The sequence below is a fragment of the Aethalodelphis obliquidens genome, unplaced genomic scaffold (assembly GCF_003676395.1).
Source record: "Aethalodelphis obliquidens isolate GAN/ISIS:26980383/991018 unplaced genomic scaffold, ASM367639v1 scaffold19, whole genome shotgun sequence".
Classification (NCBI taxonomy): Eukaryota; Metazoa; Chordata; class Mammalia; order Artiodactyla; family Delphinidae; genus Aethalodelphis; species Aethalodelphis obliquidens.
Window position 1 is genome coordinate 11,872,318 of NW_020837963.1, and position 25,816 is coordinate 11,898,133.

Genomic DNA, 25,816 nt, shown 5'->3' on the forward strand with positions numbered 1-25,816 from the left:
TAGAATTAGAAATGAAAAAGGAGAAGTAACAACTGACACTGCAGAAATACAAAAAATCATGAGGGATTACCACAAGCAACTCTATGCCAATAAAATGGACAACCTGGAAGAAATGGACAAATTCTTAGAAATGCACAACCTTCCTAGACTGAACCAGGAAGAAACAGGAAATATAAACAGACCAATCACAAGCACTGAAATTGAAACTGTGATTAAAACTCTTCCAACAAACAAAAGCCCAGGACCAGATGGTTTCACAGGCAAATTCTATCAAACATTTACAGAGAGTTAACACCTACCCTTCTCAAACACTTCCAAAATATATCAGAGGTAGGAACACTCCTAAACTCATTCTACAATGCCACCTCACCCTGATAAAAAACCATACAAAGATGTCACAAAGAAAGAAAACTACAGGCCAATATCACTGATGAACAGAGATGCAAAAGTCCTCAATAAAATACTAGCAAACAGAATCCAACAGCACATTAAAAGGATCATACACAATGATCAAGTGGAGTTTATCCAAGGAAAGCAAGGAGTCTTCAATATATGCAAATCAATCAATGTGATACACCATATTAAAAACTGAAGGATAAAAACCATATGATCATCTCAATAGATGCAAAAAAACCTTTCAACAAAATTCAACACCCATTTATGATAAAAACCCTCCAGAAAGTAGTCATAGAGGGAACTTAACCTCAACATAATGAAGACCATATATGACAAACCCACAGCCAACATCACTCTCAATGGTGAAAAACTGAAAACATTTCCACTAAGATCAGGAAAAAGACAAGGTTGCCCACTCTCACCACTCTTACTCAACATAGTTTTGGAAGTTTTCGCCACAGCAATCAGAGAAGAAGAAGAAATTAAAGGAACCCAAGTTGGAAAAGAAGAAGTAAAACAGTCACTGTTTGCAGGTGACATGATACTATATAGAGAGAATCCTAAAGATGCCACCAGAAAAATACTAGAGCTAATCAATGAATTTAGTAAAGTAGCTGGATACAAAATTAATGCACAGAAATCTCTTGCATTCCTATACACTAAGGATGAAACATCTGAAAGTTAAATTAAGGAAACACTCCCATTTACCATTGCAACAAAAAGAATAAAATATCTAGGAATAAACCTACCTAAGGAGACAAACGACCTGTATGCAGAAAACTATAAGACACTGATGAAAGAAATTAAAGATGATACAAACAGATGGAGAGATATACCATGTTCTTGGATTGGAAGAACTGACATTGTGAAAATGACTCTACTATCCAAAGCAATCTACAGATTCAATGCAGTCCCTAACGAACTACCACTGGCATTTTTCACAGAACTAGAACAAAAAATTTCACAATTTATATGGAAACACAAAAGACCCCAAATAGCCAAAGCAATCTTGAGAAAGAAAAACGGATCTGGAGGAAACAGGCTCCCAGGCTTCAGAGTATATGACAAAGCTACAGTAATGAAGAGAGTATGGTACTGGCACAAAAACAGAAATATAGATCAATGGAACAGTATAGAAAGCCTAGAGATAAACCCATGCACATATGGTCACCTTATCTTTGATAAAGGAGGAAAGAATATACAATGGAGAAAAGACAGCCTCTTCAATAAGTGATGCTGGAAAAACTGGACAGCTACATGTAAAAGAATGAAATTAGAACACTCCCTAACATCATACACAAAAATAAACTCAAAATGGATTAAAGACCTAAATGTAAGGCCAGACACTATCAAACTCTTAGAGGAAAACGTAAGCAGAACACTCTATGACATACATCACAGCAAGATGCTTTTTGACCCACCTCCTAGAGAAATGGAAATAAAAACAAAAATAAACAAACGGGACCTAATGAAACTTCAAAGCTTTTGCACAGCAAAGGAAACCATAAACAAGAAGAAAAGACAACCCTCAGAATGGGAGAAAATATTTGCAAATGAAGCAAATGACAAAAGATTAATCTCCTCAATTTACAAGCAGCTCATGCAGCTCAATAGCAAAAAACCAAAAAACCCAATCAAAATATGGGCAGAAGACCTAAATAGACATTTCTCTAAAGAAGATATACAGATTGCCAACAAACACATGAAAGGATGCTTAACATCACTAATCATTAGAGAAATGCAAATCAAAACTACAATGAGGTATCACCTCACACCAGTCAGAATGGCCATCATCAAAAAATCTACAAACAATAAATGCTGGAGAGGGTGTGGAGAAAAGGGAACACTCTTGCACTGCTGGTGGGACTGTGAATTGGTACAGCCACTATGGAGAACAGTATGGAGGTTCCTTAAAAAACTAAAAATAGAACTGCCATACGACCCAGCAATCCCACTGCTGGGCATATACCCTCAGAAAACCATAATTCAAAAAGAGTCATGTACCACAATGTTCATTGCATCTCTATTTACAATGGCCAGGACATGGAATCAACCTAAGTGTCCATTGACAGATGAATGGATAAAGAGGATGTGGCACATGTATACAATGGCATATTACTCAGCCATAAAAAGAAATGAAATTGAATTATTTGTAGTGAGGTGGACGGACCTAGCAACTGTCACATAGAGTGAAGTAAGTCAGAAAGAGAAAAACAAATACCGTATGCTACGACATATATATGGAATTTAAAAAATAAAAAAGTGGTTCTGAAGAATCTATGGGTGGGACAGGAATAAAGAGGCAGACGTAGAGAATGGACTTGAGGACACAGGGAGGGGGAAGGTAAAACTGGGACAAAGTGAGAGAGTGACATGGACAGATATACACTACCAAGTGTAAAATAGATAGCTAGTGGGAAGTAGCTGCATAGCACAGGGAGATCAGCTTGGTGTTTTGTGTCCACCTAGCGGGGTGAGATAGGGAGGGTGGGAGGGAGATGCAAGAGGGAGGAGATATGGGGATATATGTATAGGTATAGCTGATTCACTTTGTTATACAGCAGAAACTAACACACCATTGTAAAGCAATTATACTCCAATAAAGAGTGTTAAAAAAATAAATAAAAAGAGGGGGAAAAAAATGAAACCAAGGCAGTATGTGATGAGTACAAAATGAGCTATCCAGGGAAAAGTGGGAAATGCATGGATTTGTGTAGATGGGAATGGAGGAGAAGGACAATCTTATTGGAATGACTCAAATGCAGATATACATTGTTTCTAAGAAGAATTTCTGCAGAAAAGAAACCTACCAAAATATGACTAACCCAGTATTTCCTAAACATTCCTGATCCTGAAAACTTTCCTTTATATAACATCTCATAAAACTTATGTTCAAAAGAACACACTTTGGGAAATGCTGTATTGGAAGTCAAGTTCCAGTTTCCAGGGTTAGAATCCAACGCCTTAAACAGTTTAACCCAGGGTTGCTCCACCTCCGTCCGGTCTCATTGGTCAACGCAGATGTGAAGTAATCATTACTTTAAGGCCTTTTAAGGATCAAACAGATAGACTGAACTTCCAAGATATTTGAGGTTTTCTGTAGGACATCAAGGATGAATGTATGGTGGTATCTTGCTAATATCTACAACCCCATGCAAAGCTCTGGGAACAGTCAGTGAAGCTGACAGGTAATGAATCTATTCTTTAGAACTCCAACTGCCTTGCAGAGAAAATGATCAATTTTTCTCAGTGAGAATGTAGATGATAGATAGATAGATAGATAGATAGACAGATAGATAGATAGATACATACATACATACATACATAGATAAATAGATACACAGATAGACCTGTTCAGCTGTTATCATCTGTATCAGGTGAAGTACAACCTTGCTGCCTGGCTTCACATCCTAGAGAACTTTGGACGAATCATTTTATTTCTCTGCACCTCTGTTCCTCATTGCTGTGAGGATACAATGAAACATTACATTTAAAGGACTGAATATTGTTCCTGCCCCATGGCAAGAGCTCAACAAATGGTAGTTCTGTCTAATATGAGTAGCACGATTAGTCCTAGAATCATTTTCATTGCTTGGTTCCCTTTTAACTTGAGTGGGTTTCTCTCCCCTGGGACCAAAACTGCCTTGACTAGAACATGCCCCCAGCTTGGGCGCCTCGATGTGTCACGAACAATGGGCAACAAGATGAACACAGACAAGTTCTTTAAAGGACAGCTTGAACGTCTTCCAGAGGGAAACATCTCCACCCAACCAGCTTTGGGAAATCTGGATTTGATACATGAAATTCACTCCACAGATCACTTTTGAGAAATTGTTGCAAAAAACAAGATAGACTTGTGCATAAACCTCTCAGAGAGTTTTGTCTAATATTTTTTATGACTTGTTTTCCCCTCGCCTTCTTACCTCAGCGCCTGTAACTTCTCTGAGGAGTTGGTGAGTCAGTGCTGCAGCCTCTTTGCCCTCACTTCTCCCTGGATTTTGTTCGCTAGTAAAATCTTATGTACATATGGGTGACCCCTAACATCAAAATATCATGGAGGCTTCAAAAACTAAGACTGGGTCTTCATGGAAGATTCTCTGCCTCCCTCCCCTCCCCCTCCCCTTTCCTCCCTGTCCTCCAGTGCCCCTGGCTCTTTCCCCCTTCTTATCTTTCCCCTGTCTACCTTCTTCTCTCTCTCTCCAGTTCTCTCCATTCTCACTCTCTCCAGTTCTCTGCTCATCTTGTTCAGTCGTTCTATCTTTGTCTCTCTTTTCATCTGTCTACCTCTGGTTCTCCAACTCTCTTGGGGTGTCTTTGTCCTATCTTGGTAACTCTATCTCTGTCTCTGCCCATCTTTTTCACTGGTTCCCTCTCTCTCTCTCTCTCTCTCTCTCTCTATCTCTCTCTCTCTCTCTGACTCTCTTTGTCTCTACTTCTATCTCTCTCAAGCCTGAGCTCTAGATGGAACCAGACTCTGTAACTTGCATTGTCCTCGAAAAGAGGATTTCCTGATGCAAACGGAATGTACAACACTTAATCCTGCCAACAGCTTAATGAGTGACAGTATCAGCACACTTCACCGAATGTGTTGGAGTGGGGAGAAAACCATCCTCTCAAATCACTGCAAACACTAAAGCAGATGAACAAAGGAAATTAAACCAGTTGCATCCAACAGACTTTGAAACACACCCACAAACCTTCCCTGCCCCCTCCTCCATCAGCAGATCTTCACACTTTTGCTAATACCAGCTGGTTCGTACACTCCAGAAGTATCACCCTCACCAGTTATTGAAAGTGAGACTTCAAATATGGGTTAAATTCCACTCTGGTCATTAGCCAGTTTTTCTGTCCAATTTTTCCCCTGGATTTTCTTCACCTGGGAAAACCTTCATACTTTATACATCGATCAGAGGAGGGAAAGTACCACAGCAACTGGGATGAGAAAAGGAGGAACTGGACAAATGTGGGCCCAGAAACTCAGATTATTTTTCTGTTTGAAAAGCAAGCAAAGAGATCAGAAGGACATTACTAGTTCCAATTCCATTGTAACTGAATGAATGTGTGTTCCACAAATACAGAGAAATATCTGTTATTTATGTGATATCTTTTGGCAAAGATATCAAAGAATGTGAGATGAACCAGGTAATGCTTACAATCTATCCTGAGAGTTTATATCAGTCTGATTTCTACTCAATAGCAAGTGTGGCAGCTAGAGAAACTGAGGCACCGTTGTGTATCTTGCCCCTCCCATCTCCTGTCTCAGAGAAGCATGGGGTTGACCACCAGGATGGGGCTGGACAAATCCAAGAGCTGAAACTTACCAGGGCCACCTCCTTCAATGGCCTTGGGATCCCAGGTCTTTAGCACACACACACACACACAGAGTAGCCATGGTTGTCCAACCCTCTACCTCTTGCCACTCCACCTTCCAGCTGCAAGCCTCCAACTAACCCCCTACAGGTTTAACATTTCCTTTGCTTCCTGCTTTCTCTTCCCCTTGACAATGGCTGTTTATGGTTGGCATTTCAGTTCTTCAGGATCCTGTTCTCTCACTTCAAGAGGTAGCCTAGCTGATCTAAACTGAACCTGATCCACAAGAATGGGTTTAATGGGTTAATGTGTTTCCTCTCTAAAACAGGCATTTGTTCAAGGCAATAATGAAACAATGACTTCTAAGAGGACTCTTGTGGGAAGCATTTTAGGCATCAATGTTGGCCGAGAGCAAAACCTTTTGCAGGCAGAGCCAGCTGCCTGCTCCTTCTAGAAGGGCTATCTTTGGATGAGCCTCAAGACGCTATGCCTTTCCTGTTGAGTTTCTCCACTTCCTTATACATTGACTAAGATACAGAAATCTCAGAGTGTATGCTCCTGGCTGCTCATCCCTTTTAGAGGCACAAATCTGTGCACCAAAACATAACCATGCAGACATTCATTATACAAAAGAATTTTACTTGAAGTGGGCACATTTTAGTACCAGTTTAAAATATTCAAATGCTCCAAGGGTTTTGTTAGAAGCTGGTCTGATCTACAAAGCAGCCCTAGGGCTATGAAATCTAGACAATGTTCTATACGACTCCAAGGAACTTTTATTTCATACCTTTTAGGTCACAGCTTTAATGCTTTGGGCCCAAAGACCATATTGAAACTTCTAGAAGAAAGAGAGTTCAACACAGAACAAAGTTAAGGAAGGACATATGTTTTTAGAGTTAATTTTTAAAAAATCATTAGGCTAATAAGTGCTCATTTAATATTATTAGCACTGATAAAAATTATTCATTCAAGCACTTAACAAATATTCATTGATTACTATGTGTCAAGAATTGTGCTACGTAAAGGGATCCAAAGGGGAACAGGACAGGCACGTGGTCCCTAATCTCACAGAAATTGTTATTGTGTTGTTGGAAAGACAGACAACCAAGCAAATACAAGAAATAAGGTAAATATTTATGACAGAAGTATGGAAAAACTACTCAAGACTATATGACAAGATAGCTAGTAGGAAGCAGTTGCATCACACTGGGAGATCAGCTCAGTGCTTTGTGACCACCTAGAGGGGTGGGATAGGGAGGGTGGGAGGGAGACACAAGAGGGAGGAGATATGGGGATATATGTATATATATAGCTGGTTCCCTTTGTTACACAGCAGAAACTAACACACCATTGTAAAGCAATTATACTCCAATAAAGATGTTAAAAAAAAAAAAACACTATATGACAACATAGCAGAGACACCTAAACAAATTCAGAACATAGGGGTGGGGAGGAGAAGGGTGATAGGAGGGGTCAAGGAAGGCTTTCAAGAATCTCTGGGAACTAAGAACATCAGTAGCGGTTAACGTCTAGAGTACGAGGTGGGTAGAGTAAAGAAAGATGAGGATGAAAACACAAGAGTACCAGAGAAAGAAGGGTCATATAAGCTCTGCTAACAGTTTTAACTTTATCCTAAGGACCGCAGGGAGCCATGGAAGGATTCTGAGCAAGCTACGGATGTGATCGCATGTGACTACGAATTGTATCACAATCAGTGCAGAAGGTAAATCTACATGTTGCAAATATGCCTATTAACATTAAATGAGGCCCTCAAGACTGTTAACATTTTCTCAAGAAACATCTGGAAGGCATCAGATGTAAAGGACCACGATCAAAGACTGTCCTGCTAAACCATTCTACAAACCAACTTCTCTGCTGCAGTCACCGGGTCTGGCCCTCTCTGCCTTCTGTCTTGGCAGGGGGCACGATTGAGAAGCATATAGGCTTGTCTGGATTTGAGGAAGGTCAGATGCATCAGGTTGAAAATATTCGCTGTCCTGTAGAACACAAGCTACCAGTCAGACCAATCTTTTTCTGTCAAAGATTCGGTCAGCGAGACTCAGAGCTGCCTGGTCCACAGAAATGGCGCTACAGGAAGCAGATCGTGGAGTGCTGACCCAATTCTTGGTGACCCTACAGTCGGGCAGAGTGCGGTATTGGCAGAAGACCCTCAGATACCCACTGGAACATGGGCTCTGAGGGAACTCACTTGGAGACTTTGTAGTGGTCCTTGTTGAAGACAGAGTGAGGGTGTTTAGTGGCAGATAAAGCCCATCTCTCTCTCTCTCTCTCTCTCTCTCTCTCTCTCTCCAGCCCCTCCCCCTCGCCCTCTCTCTGTAAATGCCATCCTCTTATGAACTGGCTTCCATCTGATACAGCTTGCTCCACCTTGTCCAGAAAACAGGGGGCCCAGGGTCAGGACACACCCATGCCCCCTGACCATGGGGGCTTCCCCACGAACCGCAGGCATTCCATGACAACATTTGATAGAGCCATTGTTAATTGACTCTGTTTTCATTGTTTGTTTGATTTTATAACTAAACTAGTCTCCAAGGAGTAAACTTTCTAGTCCCCCATATGTCCTATATAGTTAATTATAACACACTCCCTCTCTTACCCACAGACCCTGAACATAAGGATGTTTCTAGTCTACATATGGTGAACAATACTGCTCACGCATTCTACCCTCAACGCATTTCCTAGAGCCCTCACACAGTGGACATTAATGACTTCTTTGGGCCCCTTCTGGTTTCACCAGATGAACAAAAATGAAAATAAGCAGCTGTCATACTTTAACTTAAAAAAAAAAAAGAAATTCATCAAGCCTACTCCAACTTGGAGAATTATTTGGCTTAGAGAGAGGGGAATCGGCTGTACCATGGATGGCAAAAATCTCACTTACTAATGTACCACTTCCTGACATTTAATTTGCACAATTTGTCTCCTATTCTCTGGCAACACTCAGAAGATTTTGGAAGCAGGAAAAAAGAAGGCAGAAACATAATAAACAGTAAGATTAAAAAGTGAGAACGTGGGGGGCACCAGGTTAAGAGTCAGATAACTAACTCCTAGATCGTGTCTCCCACCCATCAACACCTGTTAACACATCACCCCAACCAGATAATGGCTATAAAAGGGAACCAAATGGAAGGGTAGCCATTAGACAACATGCAATCATACAACAAATGCCACTGCTGTTACCTACCCAGCACTTTAGACACCAGAGAAGTCGTATGAATCTAAACTTCGATGTGATGTATCTGAGAATAGTACCATACACCTAGATAGTGAAAATGGCATATTTTCCATCATAAAAAAAAAATCAAAATGTTTTATCTGTGCTTCTGCAATTGAAAAATGACTGAAGCTGTGAACTTCAAATTTGGCAAGATTGTTGCCCTCATTAAGGAAGGGAATAGAAGCCAATTTTGAAGAGAAATGATTTCCTATTTTTGAGTATAGAAGGTTGAAACAATGAGTGTTGAACCTAGATGAGGAGCACTTCACTTCCTCTGCTGTTTCAGCTTCCATTTGGATAACGATTCTTAACCAGAGAATAAAACTAGACATGTCTCTTTTTTGACTCATAAATGAAAACATCTTTCTTAATTCGTTTGTTTCTCTCCCGCCTTTCTAAATCAAAGTTCGATTTGTTAACGTGAAGCTAAGATGTAAAATCAAAACACCTCGAAAATCAAATAATTCGCAAAATGACTTCAGCCAGCTTAGGTCTGGAGTAGTCGATCCTTATACGGTTTTGGAGTTAAATGGTTGTGGTGCAATAGACAGGATCTGCAAGGGACTAAAAGGATACGTTATAGGAAATGTAACTTTGGAATTTCCTGATTTGACTGCAAAGATTTCAGTCTTAACACTGTGTCAATATTGGTTTTAAATATACACATGTTTGTTTATTGGCACACACACACACACACACACACACACACACACACAGGAATCACATCCATAAAATGCACCCACATCTGTGGTTAAACACAGCAGCTGTTTAACAGCCCAGTATAACATGCTGAAAAAAATGGAGACCTGAATTAAGAATCCCACAGCCAGTCAAAGCTGCTGAGGGAACTGAGGCCCTACATTAGGAATGCTGTGTTGAGAGCTCTCCAAGCTTCCCCCAGACAGAACCCCTTTGCCAAATTCACAGCATGTTTCCCCAAATTTGGAATCGATCATGAAAGACCCTGACTTTATTCCTTGCTCTAATAGCTGTACTGTAATAAATACTTTGAAGGCTAGCGCAACGTAGAACCAAGGCAATTGCAAGTCTGCTAAATGTGTACATTTACTGTCACAAGATCTCTGCAACTCCAATGAATAAAAGAAGCAGAAGTAACTAAGTCTCTGTCCACGTGCCCACAAAAGAGAAGGCCTGTCCCATGAACAAGCGTCCCACTGGTGCTGGCCCAGGCGGCTATGTACACCTTTAGTTAGCATTCCAAACCATGACACCTCCTTTGGCCGCATCCATGTGTCCAATAGCCTAAGTGAGAATAATCTTGGAAATATAATAATAGAGAAATGCACAGCCATCTGAGATCACATCCACAAATCATCAGAACACACTAGAGCTGGTAATCTTGTAAGGCCATGTTTCCTTAGTGATTTTTGCCATTGACTGAGGTTACTGGAGAGCCTGACAAGGAGTAAGGAGTGTACAAAAGAGACAACATGTCACAGTCCTGTCACCCTACAGCTGCCCAAATCCCCAGATGCAGAGATGAGACATTCTTATTAGAAAATGAGTTTGTAGATTTCTGTTGCTGTTTTTCTCACTGAAAATTGAAATTTTCTGAATTCCTGCAAATTGCTGAATTTCTCTTTTCTCTGTATGCACATGTTTTTCTTTTTTTCCTAGTTTTGCTTCTTAGCATGTGAGTTGAATCAGTGCATCTCACCCACACCCTGCTACTGCATTGTCCTGCCAACAGCAGCACAATGAGTTCCAATTACCCTCGCCTGGCACTCAAGGCCCTCCACAATCTGACTTCATTCATCCTTTATTCATTTATTCATATGCTCACTTATTCATGTGTTTTCATTAAATTCGTATTTATTAAGCATCTATTATGTCCGAGGTATAATGACAGGAATGGAAATACACGAATAAGATATGTTCACTGCATCAGGGAAGTTAGAGTCTAGCAGGAAACACACACAATGACTATTAATTACAACAAGGTCATAAGGGCTAGGATGGAGCAATGTATGAGGCACCATGGGACAAGAGAGAGCAGTGTGCCTAATGCTGCCATAAGGGAGATACGAGGTGTGAGCTGAAGTTCAAAACCTGAGTAGGAATTTACCAAAGAATATTCAAAATGAGGGGACATGGGCTGTTACGAGAAGAGTGAGCAGTGTGAGCAACGTCACTGAGTGGAGAAGAAAGAGGTGAACCGGGCGAGAGAATGGATCGTTTCAATATGGCGTCACGGTGATGGGTAGAGCAGGGGATGAGGATTGAGATAGGCTGGAGTAGAAAGGTTAGCAACAGTCAGTCCACACAAGGCCAGGAAAGCTGTACTAAGAGGTCTGGACTGTTTAACGGCTTGGTAGACACTGAAAAATTCTAGTTAAGTGTCTAGATCTAGTTAATCTAGGAAGATTCTAGAAAACTTGGATTTTTGCAAAGTCACTTGAGTAGAGTGTGCATCAAGGAAGCTGTGCCTAAGGAATCCCACCTCCCTCCTTTCCTCCCATTCTGCCTTTCCCGAAGCTTAGCCAGTTCAACTAATGCAACAAGCAGGAACTATTTCTCCAACCCAGCTGTGCAAGACGCAAGCCTATCTAAATTTGAATAAGTCCCGTTTTCTCAGGGAATCCAAGGTTCTTCTCCCTTTTCCCCAAGATTCTAAGTTCTTACAGGGGGAGTGCCTGGAGGATCGATCTGACAGCTGTTCCATTTTATCTGCTGCACGCTTTTGTAGGAGACCTGTCCTGTGCCTTTATAAATCTACTGAAGGAGCAGACTTATCATAGATAACAAAGCCAATCCCTACTGAACAAAATGTTACTCTTCCTTCATAAAATCTACGCTCTTCACTGACAGCTTTGCACTGTTTTCTGCAAGATTCCTTGGCCAGTTGTACTTGGGGGAGGTCACTTGGAGGTTTTGTTATTTTTTCAAATTCTGATTCAAGTCAGTAGGAGGTGTGGCCTGAGCTTCTGCATCCCTGGGTTGCCAGGTGATGCTGCTGCTGCTGGTCCATGCACCACACTTTAAGCATCAGGGATCTGCATGTTAATCATGCTCTACTTCTCCTGAGACATGCCTTCTCTATTAATATATTATTTGGGATTTTTTTTAAAGTTATTCAGTTACTCACCTAACTCAAGAATATTAGCTCTTTGAAGGCAAAAGATATGCCTTCCACATTCTCCATGTAAAGGTTGGCTACTCTCCTGGGAAATCTTCAGGTTCTGATGGCTTCCTCCAATTGATTTGCTGACCTTGTGCTCTATTGGCTGTCGGCTAGCCTCAGGATTCAGCTCAAACTCCTCAGATTGTGCCAAAAATGTCTTGTGTGACCCGGCTCCTTTACCTTCTCCAGCCTTATCTGCCACATCCCTCCTGCTCTGAGCCACTGCCATCACCTATGGGATGCTTTCTTATTCCTATGGGGGTTCGGGGGGATTCCTATTATGCAATAAGTTGCCTCCCCTGAAGACTCTGGGGACTTAAGGAAAGGGGGAGAAGTATGTCCTATTTCTTTTGCCCTTGACTTCTAATCCGGATAAAGGGCTCTCCATAACTCAGGCACAGGCATGGTATCAGAGGCAGCAAGAAGCTGATCTGTGGGGCGTGGGGACAGGACAGCCACTTCCTTTGTCCCTCAGGTCCTCTGCCTTCTCTTCCCCATTTTTTTCCATCTATGCACTGTCCAACTTCACTTTTGATTATGTGCTTCCATCCTCTGGTCTAACTTCTAATTATTTTTCTCTCTACATTTTTATCTTGAGAATTGGGGGATTTTTCTCAGAATATCCATCTATGACCTTTGTTTCTCTTCCTTCATTAGTTTTTCTACTAAGCCATCATTCTTTGCTCTCTCTTTCCTTTTGCCTCCTGTGTTTAACTGTCCTTATGGTAATTTGGTGCCTGGTCAGCAATGAACAGCTTTCCCTTCCACACCAGCCAAGGTCTACACTTTGAGTCGAGCTTTCAAGCATATTCCTCTTGTACCAGCTATCGTTCGATGAAACTGGATGTTCCATCTTTGCAGCCTCCCACACATCATTGAGCATGTCTTCATCTCTTTCCTCATCTTAATTAAAGCCTGTTACACTTCCATGTACAAATTAAAACAAATTCTACATACATTCCTTTTATAGTTCCTAGAGATTTGCACATGAGCATGGAGATGAATACAATCCCTGAGGATGTTACAGCCCACAGCTGCTACCTGCTCCAGATACCTACACAAGGTTCACTGACAGGCAGCCCAAGTGGTCTCAAGACTGGAATCCTGACAAATACCGCATCTGCAGGGGGAATTGATCCAATCAGAGCTTGTTTAGAGGCAAAGTGACATCAGTGAAGGTCTCCTGCCTTCTCAGGGTGCAGACTTGTTTTCCCAGAAGCCTCCAGAAAGCTAAAGATTCATTGGAAACTTCAGGGAAATCCTCCCCCCAGCTGCTTTCTTCCCTAAATGACTTCGCTATTGTTTGGTGGTGTAGGGCTTGGTGTGAAGGTTTCATCTAGATGTGGTGGGCTTCAGGCCCCGGCACACTCTTCCTTTTAAGTGGTGGCATGAAACCTACCATCGGAAGACACAAGGCAAGAATGCTTTCAAGCTCTTCAGAAGATGTTAGCCTATTGCTCAAGTGTCCTCTTGGGCAAGATTTCTTTCTTTTTTTTTTTTAATTCTGAAGCTTTTTTTTAAAGATTTATTTTATTTATTTTTTAAAATAAATTTATATATTTATTTTTGGCTGCTTTAGGTCTTCGTTGCTGTGTGCGGGCTTTCTCTAGTTGTGGTGAGAGGGGGCTACTCTTCGTTGCAGTGCGTAGGCTTCTCATTGCGGTGGCTTCTCTTGTTGCGGAGCACGGGCTCTAGTCGCGCGGGCTTCAGTAGTTGTGGCACATGGGCTCAGTAGTTGTGGCGCACGGGTTTAGTTGCTCCGCGGCATGTGGGATCTTCCCGGACCAGGGCCCAAACCCATGTCCCCTGCATTGACAGGCAGAGTTTTAACCACTGCGTCACAAGTCCCAAAGATTTATTTTATTATTTATTTAATTTATTTTTGGCTGTGTCAGGTCTTAGTTGCGGCACGCAGATCTTCGTTGAGGCATGCGAGATCTTTTGTTGTGGCGCACTGGCTTCTCTCTAGTTGTGGAGTGCGGGTTTTTATCTCTCTAGTTGTGGTGTGCAGGCTCCAGGGCATATGGGCTCTGTAGTTTGCGGCACACAGGCTCTCTAGTTGAGGCGCGGGAGCTCAGTAGTTGTGGCGCATGGCCTTAGTTGCCCTGACCAGGGATCGAACCCACGTCCCCTGCATTGTAAGGTGGATTCTTTACCACTGGACCACCAGGGAAGTCCCGGGCAGATTTCTGTTCTCTTCTTGCATTAGATTAGTAGGCTAAGGATATGCTTCCTCATGAAGAGTGAGGAAGATCTGACACCTTTGGCAGGAAAGGCCAGGTTCTGTTAAATCAGGAGCTCTGTAGGGTAGCGCAGCGTACTAGCCTGGTTCATCATCATAAGCCCAAAGAGATTTGATAGAACCCAAAGGAAATGAGTTGTGGTTCGCCCAGCATTTTAATCAAAACAGCAAGCTTTGCTTTCAGTAACCATACTGTCCTCAGTAAAGACTGTTATGGTCAGCAACAAGAAAGGCACCATTGCCATGTAGTTGTGAAGAAATGGGGAACAGCTAAGCTAAACTGGGAAGCCATCAGCAAACAGGACATGGGAAGAAATGCCACATGCATCCAGGCACCTGCTGCACACTGTCACTTTGGAAAGAATTTTGATCATTTCAACTTTATAATAATCTTCTGACGCACTAAAAATGCCTTGTCATCCAAGGTCCCACTTGCATGTAGAAATTAAAATGTATTGATCCACAGCTTCCTTTACATTTCAATTTAAGGCCAATAGAGGAAGGGAACTGGATTTTTCTTTATATCCCTTTCCTGCAAAAGGGGACCAAAACAAACACAGGTGCTTTAAATTTTTCAAGGTGCAAACTAAATTACACGATGCTCAGGAGTGTGCGGTAGCACTTCTTTGTTTGAGCATGGAATAAAAGACAGATAATTAGGAAATTGGGAGTCTATTAATTTTCCAAAGTTACTCATGCATGAACCACTGAGCTATGGTGATATTTGCTTACCTCGTCATTATGCAAAAACATATTAGCTAATTATTTTGACTAATGCAATTAAGATATGCATATTTAGCATAAACCATACAATAGAAATGTTACAGTCAGCAATTGCTGGGCTGCGCTCATGGGTAGCAGAGAGGCAAAAGTCCCTGCTCAGCCTCCAATGGTAAGCCACAAGATTGCTACAACTCTGCCTGCACTGTTATTATTAGTTTGGTTGCAGTAATTAATTTACTTTACAGCTTGACTAGGTGGCAGAGCTAGCAGCGGTATTAATTTTGGTTATGAGACACCTGAAGATGTCAGCTTCTGAGCAGCAGCGTCTGCACCTTTAATTGCCTTAATCAGTGGAAATGCAGCATCTCTTCCAGGGATCCAATTAAGAATGCTATTGTTATTTTTCTTTTCCCTCTAATCTAACCCTTGCTAATGAATATAGGAGCAAGTGAAAGTTAAGGTGATGGTTGTAGCCAAAAGGGGTATCTTTACTTCTTAACCTGGGAATCCCACTGAGCCTTGAGGTCCCGAATGACCGAACGAGGTTCCTTGGGCACCATCATCCTATAGGCTCGCGCTACTTGAAATGTGGTTCATGGACCAGCCTGGACCCACCCCAGACCCTCTGAATGGGAATCTGCATTTTAACAAGATCCCAGTGATTAACACATATATTAAAGTTTGAGAAATGCTGTTAGAGAGAAGGGTCCAGAGCCAGCCCCCCACTTCAATGAACGTGAAATGGTTCAATCCGTGATGTGATCTGAGAGTATGCTGGGAAGGAACCCCTGGACAAACATGAACTCCAGTGCCTATCACTTATTCCTTTGCATTTGGAAGCATTTTAACCTCCGGGAGTTTCATAATAAAATTCACATGCTCTTGAGAGAGATGAAGACTTTTCTCTGCTCTCACTTTACCCTGTGTCAGCTTAGACCCCAGAAAAGTGAAGCAGAGAAGATGCTGGAGAGAAAAGGCCAAGAGAGTAAGAGGTTTGGGGAAAGGGTAGAATGAAGAAGATGCCTCCACCTCACAGTTCTGCCCCAGAGCCGGTTTCCCTCAGGCTCCTTCCTGGGCTCCGGCTGATCTGGTCTAAGCATGTCAGCCCAGGCCTTTCATCAGGGTGTCCTCCACCCACGCCTCATGGCACAGTCCCCTGAATCCACCTGTAGTCCCGGCTCTCTCTCTTCTCACTGGTCCTTTCTCCCTTTGTCCTCACGCAGGAAGAGTTATGTGATTCATGTTCCTGGCTTTGTATTACCTTTATGTTCAACTTCCCAGAACTTTCCTCTCTGGCTTATCCTGACTGGCTCTCCCTTATCTATTCACCCACATTTCATGGCACGTTATTCTATTAGAAACGGCAAGGAGAACTTTTTAGGGCCGCTAGCTGACCCTCCACGTTTCACACTGGTGCACCTGAAATGTGGACCGTTTAGCCTGCATCTCCATTCCATGTCCAGTTTCTGGAGTTTGGTGTCTCCAGAGTCGGCTCTGTTTATCATCACCTTACAGCTTCTGAAATGATCTAGACCAGCATAGTTTAGGAATAAATGAACAGGGTCGGGGAGGGGCACTAGTGACAGTGAAATAGATGTTCCTTTGCTAGTAGAAGCAGCAGGACCAATGAGCAGAATAGAAGTATTCTAATTTACAGTATAGAAACAGTTATAAGCTCCTGTTATGGGCTGAATTGTGTCCCTACCCACAAAAAATTCATGTTGACGTCTTAACTCCCAGTACCTCAGAGTATGAGTATATTTGGAGACAGGGCCTTTACAGAGGTCATTAAGGTGGGCCCTAATCCAATGTGACTGGTGTCCTTATAAGAAGAGGAAATTCGGACACAGACACACACAGAGGGAAGACGGTACAAAGACACAGGGAGGACACAGCCGTTTATGAGCCGAGGAGAGAGGCCTAGGATGGCTTCTCTCTCACTGTCCTCGGAAGGAACCAACCCTGCTGACGTCTTAATATCAGACTTCTGGGCTCCAGAACTGTGAAGAAATAAATTTCTGGTTTTTTCAGCCACTCAGTCTGTGGTACTTTGTTATGGCAGCCCTAGCAAACTAAAAGTTCTCCTTAAAAAACAGGAATTTTGCTTCACGTATTTAAGCCCATCACAACATAATAATAGGTGTCACACAGATGTAATTGTTCTATAAATATTCATTGAGTGAATGAATCGATGAGTGAATGGGTACCTGTATAAATGAATGATTTAAAGAAGCATCCCCGTGAGTGAAGGTGGTCAAAAGGTACAAATTTCCAGTTAGAAGATGAATAAGATTTGGGGATCTAATTATAACATGATGATTATAGTTAACAATACTGTAGTGCATACTTGCAAGTTGCTAAGAGGGTAAATTTGAAAACATATTTTACACACACACACAAAACAGTAACCATGTAAGGAGATGGATGTGTTAACTAGCCTTAATGTGGTAATCATTTTACAATATATATGTATACCCTATCATCATGTACACCTTAAACTTACACAATGTTATATGAAAATTATATCTCAATAAAACTGGGGAGATTTTTAAAAAAATAAAAGAGCATCCCGAGGTCTTTAAGATAAGAAACATCTTCTTTATTTGGGTCTGATTCTATGGTACATATGTGATATGTGCCTTCCATCCCAAGGAGAAACAAAACTGATCCCTGAACAAATTCTCTGGAGAAAAAAAAAAAAGTGCTAGCATAGGGGCCCCTTTTTTCTGTCACAAGGGGCTTTTTGTGGATCCTTCAAAGAGTTTCCAACAAGGATCATGAGTCAGCCGGGTGGCAAACATATTTGTTTTCCCGTATTAGTCATATATTTGATAAAGTGTAGAGCAAATGTATGTGATAACATAAAATATATTTTAAAATTACAAATTTGGACAGCTGTCATGACATTTGAAAGAGTACATTAAAAATGTTGCTATATCCATTTTTAAATGCCATGCCAAACGGCTAAATTTGTCAGCCTTTCCACATATTTTATGTCTGCTTGCTTGTTTTGATTTTTTAAAAGGAGCTCACCAGGTGATTTCTGGGCATTTGGTCAACGTTAGTGAAGAGTCCACTTTGTAAAAGTTAAATAAAAAGTGAGTCTAAGAGGAGCCCTGAACAAATCCACCCAGTTTGTCCTATTTCACAGCCTACCTTGAGCAAAATTGACAAGAAACTATCAGGAAGTAAGTGGGAGATGTAGCAAACAGGGTTGGCAGAACAACAAGAAAGCAAACTCTGGGGTTTAGGAATTGAAATTTCAAACTTCATGCACTTGAGTTGAATTTGGCACCTTGTTACGTGTCGCCCATTCCCTAGAGGGACAGTGGTGCTGAGCGCCTATCAATTATTGCCATGAGCAAGCACAAACCTAGAGCAAGAACACCCAGAAATTCAAATTAAAAACAAAAACTCCCCATATTTTCAATTACAGCTTTTTAAGAACACCAGGCAAAGCCAACTTAAGCATGTCAAGAGGCCACATGTGGCCTGTGGGCTGCCATTTTGCAAACTTTGCATTACTCGATGCTTAAAAAATGCCAGAAATCAAGCCACAGGATTTCCATATCATGCTGGTTTCTTATCACACACCTAGCCAAAGGAATTTGGCTTTGGGGGTACCTTATATGTGAAACTGCACCATAAGTTTATTTTCTATATTATATATGCTTTTAATATATTGTATGAATTCCTCATAGTGGAAGAAACAAGCACTGGCACAGATAACTCAGTGCACTGGTGGGGTGGGTGGGGGCAGTGTTGGTTTTTATTGGCAACTGTAGGATGCATCTTCCTGCTTTTATTTATTTATTTTTCTTTATGAATAGGTAATTATTTTATTTGAGTTACTTCAAATAAGTTAACTCATATATTTGGTCAGGTAATGGCCATGAGATTGGGTCAAAATTTGAAGTCTTAAATGTATGTTTTCTTTTTTTGTTTTTTATTTAAACATCTTCATTGGAGTATAATTGCCTTACAGTGTTGTGTTAGTTTCTGCTTTATAACAAAGTGAATCAGCTATACATATACATACATCCCCATATCTCCTCCCTCTTGTGTCTCCCTCCCACCCTCCCTATCTCACCCCTCTAGGTGGTCACAAAGCACCAAGCTGATCTCCCTGTGCTATGTGGCTGCTTCCCACTAGCTGTTTTACATTTGGTAGTGTATATATGTCCATGCCACTCTGTCACTTCGTCCCAGCTTTCCCTTCCCCCTCTGTGTCCTCAAGTCCGTTCTCTATGTCTGTGTCTTTATTCCTGCACTGCCCCTAGGTTCATCAGTACCATTTTTTTAGACTCCATCCTGATTTTATTTAGGTTGAATCAAAATAGTAAAACTGATTTGCTTTGCCTGAACATCTAAAGCCTGTGAGAGAGGAGTGGAGGTCCACATGCATGATGGTGACAGAAGGAAGTTTGCCCAGAACTCGAAGTTTGCCTCGGATCAACAAGTAACAACTGTACTGTGGCAATATTAAGTTGTCCTTTGGAATGGAGCTAATCCTTAAACTGTGTGCATATCCAAAACATCAGCTATATGCTGTCAGTCCTTTCTGTGTCACATGCTGAGTTAATTAACACAGAGATGCTGGATACTGGAACCCTCCAGAGAAGAAAACAGAAAGAGGCGCAGGCCTGAGAACAGACCGAGCCCTCGGGGGATGGAAAACACAGGGGTTTTTATTTCTTTCTGCTCTTGTGATACAAGGTCCATGGGTTAGTCAATCCCATTTCTGTTCCATCATCTGTTGTAATTCCCAGGAAGACATCTGTGAATAATGACACCTTACTGAATCCCAAGAATTAAACATCCAGGGCTTCCCTGGTGGCGCAGTGGTTGAGAGTCCGCCTGCCGATGCAGGGGACGTGGGTTCGTGCCCCGGTCCGGGAGGATCCCACATGCCACGGAGCAGCTGGGCCTGTAAGCCATGGCCGCTGAGCCTGCGCGTCCGGGGCCTGTGCTCCGCAACGGGAGAGGCCACAGCAGTGAGAGGCCTGCGTACCGCAAAAACAAAAACAAAAACAAAAACATCCAAACTCCCAACATGCCCTCTATGATGGTCAACATGAAGCCTTCAACAGAAAGATGGCCTGCCCCTATGAGACAACAGCTCTCTCCTGGGAGCCCAGTACAAAAATGATGACAGTTATCCCTACTCATAATGTCACCCTTTTAAATGTACTGACATATAAATGGATTTATACATTTTAATGGAAAACATGCCCAAAGTTTTACATTTTTAGGCTGTGGTGAATGTATGTACACACAGAGACACACAGAAATCTCTTCTTTTGTAGTTTTAGGGACAAGTTAGTAGCGAAAGCCATCCTATCGTTCAGCTACCTCTTGAATATAGGATGGCAGAGCGTGTCTCTGAGGCTCGTGCCTAGAAGTCACGGCACAATATGGAGCGACACACCATTTGTTGTGTGGAAACCAACAACCAGTGGAAAACCTTTTACTACCACTGTGAGGGCCAAGAAACCTTGTCTGGACTGTGTCGTAACAATGGAGATGGAGAAGAAAGGAATGAGAAAGGGGATGCCCTGAAAGAAGAAGAAATAAGACTTGATAAGTAACAAAATACAATGTCAATATGTCTCAGAGTTTCAAGCATGGCTGCTGAGGAAGCCGGTGCGGAGAAAGAGGGGGATTTAGAGAAGCTGGCGGAAGGGAGAGGGTCTAGCCTGGGGGCCAGTCGCGAGCTGTGAAGTAAGACAAACTTGACCAAGAAAGATGAATACTGTTATGATCTCACTTATACATGGAATCTAAAAAAAAACAAACTCACAAAAAATGAGATCAGATTACGAGAGGCAAGGGAGGAAGAATGGGAGCAAGGTGGTCAAAAGGTACAAATTTCCAAGCATAAGATAAATAAGTACTAAGGATGTACAGCATGATAACTATAGTTAATTCTGCTGTATGTTATATAGGAAAGTTGTTAAGAGATTAGATCCTTAGAGATCTCATCACAAGGAAAATTTTTTTTCTTTTTACTGTATCTCTCTGAGATAACAGATGTTAACTAAACCTATTATGGCAATCATTTTACAATATATGTCGATCAAACCAACATGTTATACACTTTATACTTATACAGTGATTTATGTCAATTATTTCTCAATAAAACCAGAGAACAACAACAACAACAACAGAGATTTGACTCTGAGACCTGTGACCCCAGGGAATTCCTTTAACTCTCTCTGTTTTAGGAATGATGACAACATCTTTATAGGGCGGTCATAAGAACGAAAAAAGAAAATGTACATATCAGAGGCAGTAGAGCCCAGCATTTAAAAGCACTGACTCTGGAGAAGACAAATTCCTCCTCTTAATAACCATGTAGCCTTGGGAAAATAACTTAAGATCTCCAGGCCTCCCTTTTCCATGTGTAAAATTAAAATAATAGTACTTATTTCATTTGTTGTAGGCATTAAATGAGACAATATATGTAAATCACTCCAACCAGTCCCTGGTATATAGTGACCACTCAACGTATATTAACTATTATTAGGTGGAGTGTTTAGCTCCCCACTTGGAGCAAAACAAAAGCTCAATTAATAGCCACGATAATGCTCATGACGATGTGTAGAGTTTTGTATGAATAGTGCCACAACGGAATGACATTAAGGAAAGGCCATTTGACAGAGATACGGAAATGAGAAAAGAACCACAGACTAGTAATGACACCAAAGTTCCACTGCACCCAGAATGAGAACACAAGCGATCTCCCCAGGTCATGAGACACAGGCTGGGCTGGATCACCACAGCTGTGCCCATCACCGTTGACCATGGCAATTCTCAAAGCCAGGCTACAAATCGGGGTTCAGAGAAGCACATCAAAGCCCCACAGTGCAATGACGGAGAAGCATCTCAAACTCTACGGACACCTGCCCCACCAGACATCACCATGCTTGTCTCCCCTTAGCCTTGCCTACATCTCACCTCACAACACCCCCATTACTGCCGCTGCCATCATTTTGGCTAATTTTGCATTAGCCATGTGGACTGTCGGATGGTTTCTGCTGTATTTTGTTGCCCTTTCAAATATTTCTTAAATAGAAGATTGTACCATCTGGTGGACAATCTGCCTGTGTGCTATCTCACCTATCGCAGCATGGATCCACTCCTATTAGGGAAGGAGTAGGGGAGAGACGAGACGCTGTTTGCTAGAACGCTGCCTCTGGCCGCCTGCAGCCCGGTTGTCGCTGGGCTGCTCCCTCTCTCCCAGTGGCCTGGTTCTGCCTGCACAGCAGTCAGAGTCTATGTGCTGAGCAAATGTTTCTCCCACTCACTTCATGGCCCGGCGATGACTCATGGGGCTTCAGGGAGCAGATGTCTCCATAGGTAGATCCCTCTGACCTATGTTGATATTTTACCTACATAAGCATGAAATGGTGATGCAGCTACACTTCATAAGGGGAAGAGAGAGTGGCTAAGGCTCAGTTAAATTCCACACATAAAATCTCTACCAAGTCAAAAAACTGATTCAAGGTGCTCAGAATATAATGGTGCCTAAAGAAGAAAGGCATCCACAGATATATTAATATATATATGTATATGTATGTACATGTCTGTATAGGTATCATATACCTCATGAACCTTGCCAAAAGAGTTCATGGTATATTTACCTTTTATTCTGCTCCAGGGAACAACAGTTATGCCTGGGGAGAGATGGAAAATTGGTGTTTCCAGTTTAAGAGACGACACTCTCAACGGCAGCATTAAGACTTGAGAGGGTTTTCTAATAAACCTCGTTTGATGGGAACAAAAGCAATTCTGCTGATTTGTCTTCCATTTTGGGATGACTAATGTGGTCTCAACGAGGCCCAGGGCAGAATCCCAAATGATTTTCAAGTATGGCAATTGACAAGTGGTTAAGAATGGGAGATCTTGAACAAAGCTGCCTGGAGGTGGACCCAGACTCTACCTTCTATTAAATGTGTGACCTTAGGCAAATTACAGAACCTCAGTTTCCTCATCTATAAAATGGGTATGATAATAGTACCTACCTCATAGGGTTGTTTGATTCAAAAACACTTATAGCGCTTCCTATCTGCCAGACACTCTCCTAAATACTTCATGAATCAGTCAAAGAATAGCTCCCCCTTTTCCTAAATGGAATCATGGCATAACACCAGTATCCATCTGAACTTGTGTTAACATCCGCATCCCATTCCCCATGTGGCCAGACAGTCGACATCACACAATCCCAAACTGAAGAGTGGGCTCCCTTTCCTCCCACACCAGACAGATAAGGGCTGTACTTAGGCCACTCCGTGCCTCCCACAGCTACTCCTCTGTTACTTGAAACAAGGCAGGATATGAGCAATTTGCTAGCTCAGCAGATAAAAACTCTACATCATTCCAATTAAAAATGGCATCTGTTTAGTTATCTAATGCAATTTCTCCTAATATCCCACTAAAATACACATAAACACATAAAAAAGGAAAACTCACCACAAAACCAAAACCTAAGTTCAGCAGATAACCTGTGGTCAGAATTCTAACTCCACTAAGTATGGATTTCTACTAAGTACAAGGCTGATGGAACTGGATGTAAAAAAAACATTAGTGGCCTACCATACTTTGTCTCAGGAACTAGAGCAGCCTCATCCAGCCAAAAGTAGATCAGAAAATTCTTCACTTCTCTCCCAATATCTTCTCCCTCACTTCTATCCTCTCAAAAAACATGGTGGGCCGACCGGCACTCAGCAGGCCGAGAGGCTTGTTTGCTCCCCCGCCGGGGCGGGCGGGGCTGGGAGCTGAGGCTCGGGCTTCCGTCGGAGCGCAGGGAGAGGACTGGGGTTGGCGGCGTGAACACAGCCTGCAGGGGGTTAGTGCACCACGGCTAGCCGGGAGGGAGTCCGAGAAAAGGTCTGGAGCTGCCGAAGAGGCAAGAGACTTTTTCTTGCCTCTTTGTTTCCTGGTGCGCGAAGAAAGGGGATTAAGAGCGCCGCTTAAAGGAGCTCCAGAGATGGGCGCGAGCCGCGGCTAACAGCGCGGACCCCAGAGACGGGCATGAAACGCTAAGGCTGCTGCTGCCGCTGCCAAGAAGCCTGTGTGCAAGCACAGGTCACTCTCCACACCTCCCCTTCAGGGAGCCTGTGCAGCCCGCCACTGCCAGGGTCCTGTGACCCAGGGACAACTTCCCCGGGAGAACGCACGGCGCGCCTCAGGCTGCTGCAACGTCACGCCGGCCTCTGCCGCCGCAGGCTCGCCCCGCCCTCCGCGCCCCTCCCTCCTCCCGGCCTGAGTGAGCCAGAGCCCCCGGATCAGTGGCTCCTTTAACGCCGTCCTGGCTGAGCGAAGAACAGACGCCCTCAGGCAACCTACACGCAGAGGCGGGGCCAAATCCAAAGCTGAACCCCGAGAGCTGTGCCAACAAAGAAGGGAAAGGGAAATCCCTCCCAGGAGCCTCAGGAGCATCGGATTAAATCTCCACAATCAACTTGATGTACCCTGCATCTGTGGAATACCTGAATAGACAATGATTCATCCCAAATTGAGGAGGTGGACTTTGAGAGCAAGATATATTATTTTTTCCCCTTTTCCTCTTTTTGTGAGTGTTTATGTATATGCTTCTGTGTGAGATTTTGTCTGTATAGCTTTGCTTTCACCATTTGTCCTAGGACTCTTCTGTCCATCCATTTTTTTTTTATTTCTTTGGGTTTTTTTTACTTTAAAAAAATTTTTTTTTCTTAATAATTATTTTTTATTTTAATAACGTTATTTTATTTTATCTTACTTTATTTTATTTTATCCTCTTTCTTTCTTTCTTTCTATTTTTTTTTCCCTTTTATTCTGAGCCGTGTGGATGAAAGGTTCTTGGTGCTGCAGCCAGGAGTCAGTGCCTGTGCCTCTGAGGTGGGAGAGCCAACTTCAGGACACTTGTCCACAAGAGACCTCCCAGCTCCACATAATATCAAATGGCGAAAATCTCCCAGAGATCTCCATCGCAACACCAAGACCCAGCTTCACTCAACGACCAGCAAGCTACAGTGCTGGACACCCTATGCCAAACAACGAGCAAGACAGGAACACAGCCCCATCCATTAGCAGAGAGGCTGCCTAAAATCATAATAAGGCCACAGACACCCCAAAACACACCACCAGACGTGCACCTGCCCACCAGAAAGACAAGATCCAGCCTCATCCACCAGAACACAGGCACTAGTCCCCTCCACCAGGAAACCTACACAACCCACTGAACCAACCTTAGCCACTGGGGACAGACACCAAAAACAATGGGAACTACGAACCTGCAGCCTGCAAAAAGCAGACCCCAAACACAGTAAGATAAGCAAAATGAGAAGACAGAAAAACACACAGTAGATGAAGGAGCAAGGTAAAAACCCACCAGACCTAACAAATGAAGAGGAAATAGGCAGTCTACCTGAAAAAGAATTCAGAATAATGATAGTAAAGATGATCCAAAATCTTGGAAATAGAATAGAGAAAATGCAAGAAACATTTAACAAGGACCTAGAAGAACTAAAGAGGAAACAAGCAACGATGAACAACACAATAAATGAAATGAAAAATACTCTAGAAGGGATCAATAGCAGAATAACTGAGGCAGAAGAATGGATAAGTGACCTGGAAGATAAAATAGTGGAATTAACTACTGCAGAGCAGAATAAAGAAAAAAGAATGAAAAGAACTGAGGACAGTCTCAGAGACCTCTGGGACAACATAAAATGCACCAACATTCGAATTATAGGGGTCCCAGAAGAAGGAGAGAAAAAGAAAG

At 42.4% G+C, this 25,816-nt stretch overlaps 1 long non-coding RNA gene across 1 annotated transcript in view; it reads right to left on the minus strand.

The window, feature by feature from the left end:
- Positions 1-23,833, minus strand: part of LOC113626774 (uncharacterized) — a 153,384-nt gene extending 129,551 nt beyond the window's left edge. The window contains exon 1 of the long non-coding RNA XR_003435266.1: positions 22,695-23,833. This is a non-coding gene — a long non-coding RNA (uncharacterized LOC113626774). The remainder of the gene's footprint in view (positions 1-22,694) is intronic.
- Between the last annotated feature and the right edge of the window lie 1,983 nt (positions 23,834-25,816).